The sequence below is a fragment of the Meriones unguiculatus genome, chromosome 5 (genome assembly GCF_030254825.1).
Source record: "Meriones unguiculatus strain TT.TT164.6M chromosome 5, Bangor_MerUng_6.1, whole genome shotgun sequence".
In the NCBI taxonomy this organism is placed as follows: Eukaryota; Metazoa; Chordata; class Mammalia; order Rodentia; family Muridae; genus Meriones; species Meriones unguiculatus.
This window is the reverse complement of record NC_083353.1, coordinates 49,751,718-49,758,655: the sequence shown is the minus strand read 5'-3', so window position 1 is coordinate 49,758,655 and position 6,938 is coordinate 49,751,718. Positions and strand designations below refer to the sequence as shown.

At 45.0% G+C, this 6,938-nt stretch overlaps 1 non-coding gene across 1 annotated transcript; it reads left to right on the top strand.

Annotated features, from left to right (window-relative positions):
• Nucleotides 1-5,900: 5,900 nt before the first annotated feature.
• On the top strand, nucleotides 5,901-6,007 carry LOC132654490 (U6 spliceosomal RNA). The gene has a single exon (XR_009592131.1). It is a non-coding gene; the product is annotated as a U6 spliceosomal RNA (small nuclear RNA).
• The last annotated feature ends 931 nt before the right edge of the window (nucleotides 6,008-6,938 follow it).

Genomic DNA, 6,938 nt, shown 5'->3' with positions numbered 1-6,938 from the left:
TTTCTGTGTACCAGCCATTGCATACACATTCCTTTTTCATAATAGAAATGCCCAACTATCTCATAGTTCCAGGAAACTTTTGGACAACTGTGCCCCGCCCTGTCCTGTTGCCTCTACTTGGTTTTCCCCAAACCTCATCTTTTGAAGAACCTATGTGAAGAGATGGACAGGAACTGACCTACTTCCCTTGTCCTTGAGACAATGAGAACACTGGGAGAGGGGTCACAGCTGCTCAGGAGGAGTCAATGGGTGGTGGGGGAGGCAGGTTGGGCTGTGGCAGGAACCAGTGTCTACAGCTGGAGTCTGTGGGGCACTCCTGTAGGTCTTCTTATTTCTCTATGTTTAAAGAGTGTTTTCTTTCTACTGACTTTTTCAGAGAGATTTTTAACAGTGGTTATTATGAATATTGTAACTGTGGGTGTGACCCTAAGCTGAACCTCACAATCCTATCCATGTACAAATGCAGTGGACGCTTCTTACCTGTCTTTGGAGCTAGCTGCTGGTCCATAATTGAACCCTCTCAGATGTTGGCTTATAGCAGCCCAGACTGCAGCCCCTCCACAGTATCTCTGCATGTAGCGTCTACACCTGGCTGGTGGCTGTCTTGCCTTCACTGTGGTGCCAGCCATGTCTCCTCAGTGTCCCTAATTTCCCAAGCAGAAGAGTACCATAGGAAGGACAGGTTCTCCATTTAACTGCAGTCCAACCCCAACCACATGCAGTGCAGCCACACCCCTCAGGCCTTTTGTCCAGTTTTGCTTCACCTTAGGTGCTGATGGTGTGACAGGCTGCTGTCAGGCAACACGATCATGGCAAACCACAGTCCTTTGTGGGCATGAGTCTGGACATGAGGTATAAGTGTGGAAAAACTACACTATACACCATTTTGTCAGAAACAGATATGTTTGAACCTGTGCTGCAGAGGAAAAGACAGACATCCTGCCCTCCAGCCTTCACCCTGGATTCTGCGCAACAGAAAGGTCATAAGTGACCAAACTTGGAGTAGGGTCTGTTAGGGCTTTCTGCTCTCTGCTTCTGTCCTGACCACTGCATCAAGTCCACTGTCTATGAAATGTGTCCCTAGTTTGGGGCCATGTGAGGTTCTATGTCCCACAGGATGGTGAAGGACTTAGCTTATCATGGGATGCCACTCTGTGGAACTGAAGAGACTGCTCTTTGATCCCTGTGTGATGGGACTTTTAGCACCACTTTGCTCTGAGGTCCAGCCCTCGTTGCTGCCTCTCACCAATAAAGTGCAGATTTCTGCTTGCTGCTTCTTTCTCTATATTGGGCATGCTTTCTAATCTGCATGCAGAGCCCCACCCCTCCATCCCAGTGCACAAAATTCCCAGATGCGGGTTAGTCAGATGTGACATTTCATGTTCTGTCCCCACGATCTCCCTTCCTTTCTTCAGAACAGCAGAGGCAGAAAGAGTGGGATTTCTTGACATGTAAAATGCAGTGTTGGTGCAGGATACAGTGGCTAGGCAAGGACCACTTCAGCAATTCAGGAGGCAAACTGCACTTACACATAAAGTAAAAATGAAACATTTTAAAGTATTTTTTTTTAAAGAAAAGAGTGGTGCATTGGCTCAGAAGTCATTATATGTCTTAATTTTAATGAATCATAATATTTACATACTTGAGCCATGTTTGCCTGAGGGATGTGATTGCTGGTTTAGTCATTTGTGGAAGATGACTAACAGGATATTTTTCTGTAGGCTCTTCCTGGTACTGCCCTGAGGAAGGTGAATTGGTACCTAGGATGCCATCAGAGTGTTTCTAGACTGTACTCTGGAGAAAAGGGCTAGTATTTCCTTTGTTGTATCTGTGAATTTAACCTGTAGAGAAAACTTTGCAGTGGTTTTAAAGTAATTATAAAATAAACTCACAAATCATATTCATTATTATAAGCCCACAGCACCCAAGCAACGTTGTCCCTTACTGTCTATGAGGGAAGTTAGCCAAACCACACTGAAAATGACAGCACCCACACCTTTTATTCACAAGTAATTAATATCTGGGACAATATGAGGTTTATATTGCTGTGTCTGTATATCTTGTGTGTTTAAAATGAGATAAAAGAGCAGGGAGCTAGATCTGAGGTTACTCTCATGATATTACCAGTGTATAATATATACAATCAATATATTATCAATATGCATTTTACCTTTTATTAAACAAATGTACTAAAATCCATGCATGTCACAAAGGTTGTGCTGGGTCCTAGTGATCAACTGTGACCCATTAAATACTGGAACAGATAAATGTCTTTGATTGACATCTTTGCTGAGCTTTTGATGGGAGCAAACTGTCTGTTCTCTGTCAGTATGGAAGCTGACAAAGCTGATTACACAAAATAGCAAGAAGAATGGCCAGAAGAGACAGTGGAACAGGACTGAAAGGTAGGTACAGAGCAGAGGCTGTGTGAGGTCATGGTGCTCATGCCTTAGAGCACTGCAGCATAGCTGTTGTCCACACCAAGTGCTTGCATGATCCAAAGGAACACAAAGACCTGAAGGTGTCAAACACAGAGAAATGACAGTATGTGAAAAGGTGGAAATTATCCTGACTTGGTCAGAGCAGGACACACAGATGTGCTGAACTAAAATCTGTGCCAACTAAAATGGAAGAGAAGTCCACTTGTCCAGATTTTTACAATTGTCTACCTCAGTTCTGAAACTTTAAATAGCATAACTTGTTCGTGGGTGCTAAACACACTCCTCTTCTCTGGGGAACTTATGGATCCTTAAGTACACAGACATAGAATAAGCTACAGAAAGCAAGCACCTTACACACCTTAACTTTCTGATGAAATTCCTTTTCCATAGTGAGGGGACATATTTACAGCAACATTGTCTTCCTGTTTAAAAAATGTGAATGAAAACATAAACAGGCACCTTAAATTGTGTAGTATTTACTTATTTGAAGTGTGTGTGTGTGTTATGTCTCTGTATATATCAGTGTGCTGTTTGCATGTGCAGTGCTCACAGAGGGCAGAATTTGGCATGGAAACATGTATTCTAAATGTAGGCTTAGCCACTGAGCCAAACACGTATTTTACAGTAAATACTCTATCTAATGTCTTTCATCAACATTTCCTTATAATTTAACTCAAGATTTATTTACTTTTATATTTAATTATTTGTTTGCATTATATGCAGATGAGCGCAGGTGCCACAGAGACCAGATGAGGTCATCCATGCCCTATTGCTGGAGTGACAGGTGGCTGTAAGCCAGTTGACTTAGATGCTGGAACTGACCTCAAAGGCCCTGCAAGACCAGCCAGAGCTCTTAACCTTTAAGCCCTGGCTTCAGCCTCCTCTCTCTGCACTTGACTGTGGCTATGACTTGACTCTCTGCTTTGTGCTCCTGATTTCACCTCTCATTAACGATGGTTTATGACCTGAGAGTTAATCCAAATAAACCCTGTCCTCCTCTATGCCAGTTTTGATTATGGTGTTTTAGTGCAACAACGGAAACAGAAAGGGGAAATAATCAAAACTTTTGAAGCTTTTCCTATACCTGACAAGATGACAAAACAAAAACCAGGGAATGCCCCCAAAAAAGTCAAAATAAGGCAGTGGTAAGGAATCATTTCTGTAATACATGATCATTTTAATACACAGGAAACTTGAAGCAGCAAGGGAGCCCACCTATAGGTACACAATCCAGGCATGACTGACAATGAGAAGGTTTGGCGCTCAGGAAAACTTGAGTACTGAGGGGTGTATTGGGCTGGGCCCACCAATATTCCTAATGGCAATAGTGTTTGGTACCAATGTTGCTGTTACTGTTTGTGATGAATAATTTCTCTTGCCTTTCTTCTCAGATATTTCTTCTATTTCCTTGTCTCATACAATGAGAAGAATCAAGACCCTTTATGGAGTTGTTGACACATTATACATTTTTCTCTGAGGTAGGCATTGGGATCTCCTTCAAAATTACCCTCTTCCTCTTCCACCTCTTTGAGGTCCTTCTTGAAAGCAGGCTCCGGATCATTGACCCACTCATCAGTCTCTTGGCCCTCATCCACCTTGGGATGCTAACAGTCATTGGGTTCGCAGCTGCTGACATTCTTGCATCTCAGAATATGTAGAATGACATCAAGTGTAACTCCCTGTTACACTTGCACAGGCTTTTGAGGGGCCTCTCTCTTTGTGTCACCTGCCTGCTGAGCATCCTTCAGGCCATCATCCTCAGTCCCAGAAGCACCTGTCTGGCAAAATCAAACCTAAATCCCCACAGCAGAGCCTGTGCCCCCTTCCTGTGCTATGGGCCTTTACATGTCCTGTGGTGCTCACTTCTCCTTCTCCTATGTTGCTGAGTACAATGTCACCTCACATGGTCTCATATTTGTCACAGAATCTTGCATTATTTTACCTATGGAGTATAGCAGCAGACCCTTATTTTCCATATTGAGGATATTTCGAGATGTGTTCTTTCTAGGTCTCATGGCCCTCTGCAGTGGGTACATGGTGGCTCTCTTGTGCAGACACAAGAAACAGGCTCAGCACTTTCACAGAACCAGCCTTTCTGCAAAAGTGTCCCCAGTGCAAAGGGCCACCAGGACCATCCTGCTGCTCATGAACTTCTTCATCCTGATGTACTGTTTGGACTGCATCATATCTGCCTCAAGACTGATGCAGGATAGTGACCCAGTCCGCCACAGTATCCACATGATGGTCTCCAATGGCTACACCACCGTCAGCCCCTTGCTGTTAATTGGCACTGAGAAACGAATTGCTTGCTTCTTACGATCCTTGGTGGGGAGGACAGCACATGTTTAACGAGTAATTGAAGGACGAGTTCACTTAAGGAGCCAACTGACAGATGCTCGCTGACAGATGGTGAATCCCAGCCTCGTGCTCATGCTCCTCCAGAAAACTGAACAAATGACTCCTGCTTTGTTAAACTGCTTCCATTGAAATGTGGGTTACAACACCTGTGGAAATTTGAGCCAAATGTCTTCATGCGCATTTCTGCTTGGTGTCAGCAGGGGCAATCTGTTACATATCACAGATTAGGGTGCTCTGTGCACTTATCAATAAGCTACACTGTGTAGCACTTTTTAATAAGCCAATCACCTTAACACTTTGTATTTTACCTAATTAAATATGGATGCATTATCACAAAATCGCATATCATTCATCAACAGTTCTTTCATAGTTATGGAAAAATAATTGATTCAAAGTCTCAGATGCTTGCTTGTTTATATTAACAGCACTTAACAACAGCCACGATGGAAATAACTCTCTGTCCGTAAGCAGATGAATGTACCAACCACGTGTGGCCTTTATATATCATGGACTATTACTCAGCTTAAACAGGAAGGAAAGCCACCTGTAGGTGTAGGTCCACCACAGAGGAACACATACTTCCCGTGACATGTCAGTCACAGAATGACAAGCTTCTGTATATCTAGGGGTGGAACTGAGAGTACTGTACTGTAATGTTTCAAGAAAGGAAAATGCAATGGTGTTTGCCAGGGGTTGAGGAATGGCACAGTGGAGAATTCTTAATTGGTGTAGAATGACCATTCAGAACAAGAAGAAAAAACAGTAATCTTCTGAAACCCAATGAGAGGCTGGAGGGGTGGAGGGGTCTGGGCTGGGTAGGGGTGAGGTAACAGTGCTTTCTGCACAAGCATAAAGACTGAATTTGAATCTTCAACACCTATGTAAAAGCCATGCAGGGTGTGAGTTCTTGTAGCCTCCAGCACTGAGGGGAGGGGAAGGGCTGAGGTGCAGAGGTGCCCTAAAGCTTTATGTGGCACACTGATCCCTTGCTCTCTCCCCCAGCCTGCATAAACATCACAGACTGCCCTCTGGGTAGTGATTGTCCTTTACTCCCCGTTTCTTGGCAGGAAATATGATCTTTTCCACAAAGTAAAACTTCTCGTGCTTGCTTCGGCAGCACATATACTAAAATTGGAATGATACAGAGATGATTAGCATGGCCCTTGCGCAAGGATGACATGCAAGTTCGTGAAGTGGTCCATATTTAAAAAAAAAACAAAAAAAAAAAACTTCTCCCCGTAGTGATATAGTTTCCAATCTCCCTGTCCCACCTGCCCCAATAAACCATCCTACCACACACCATCACACTAAAATTGACCAAGGAGGACACCATCATACCAGACATGCATCATACCAAACACCATCATACAAGACACCATCATACGAGACACCATCACGACCAAAAAGATCAAGGAGGAAACCATGACTAAAGAGACCAAGGAGGAAGAGAACGAGGGAAACACCATTATACCAGATACCATCATATGAGATACCATCACAACAAAAGAGATCAAGGAGGATACCATCATAACTGAAGAGACCAAGGAGGAAGAGAACGAGGGCGACTACATCAGACCTGGCCAGCCTCAGGACGCTGGCATAGCTCTCCCTCAGCAAGAGACCAAGGACGACATCACACCTGGCCAGCCGCAGGATGCTGGTACAGGTCTCCCTCAGCAAGAGACCGAGGATGACATCACATCTGGCCAGCCTCCTGACGCTGGCACAGGTCTCCATCAGGAAGAGACCGAGGACAACACCACACCTGCCGAGCCTCAGGAAGCTGGCACAGCTCTCCCTCAGCAAGGGACCGAGGATGACATCACACCTGGCCAGCCTCAGGACACTGGCACAGCTCTCCCTCAGCAAGAGCCCGAGGATGACATCACACCTGGCCAGCCTCTGGACGCTGGCACAGGTCTCCCTCAGCAAGAGACAGAGGACGACATCACACCTGGCCAGCCTCTGGACGCGGGCACAGCTCTCCCTCAGCAAGAGACCGAGGACAACATCACACCTGGCCAGCCTCAGGACACTGGCACAGCTTCCCCCCACAACCAACATCAACGATGGAAGCAGGTGAAGAAGACAATCATGAACGGCCTCAGACATCTGTGCTGCTGCTGCCTGCCTCCTGCT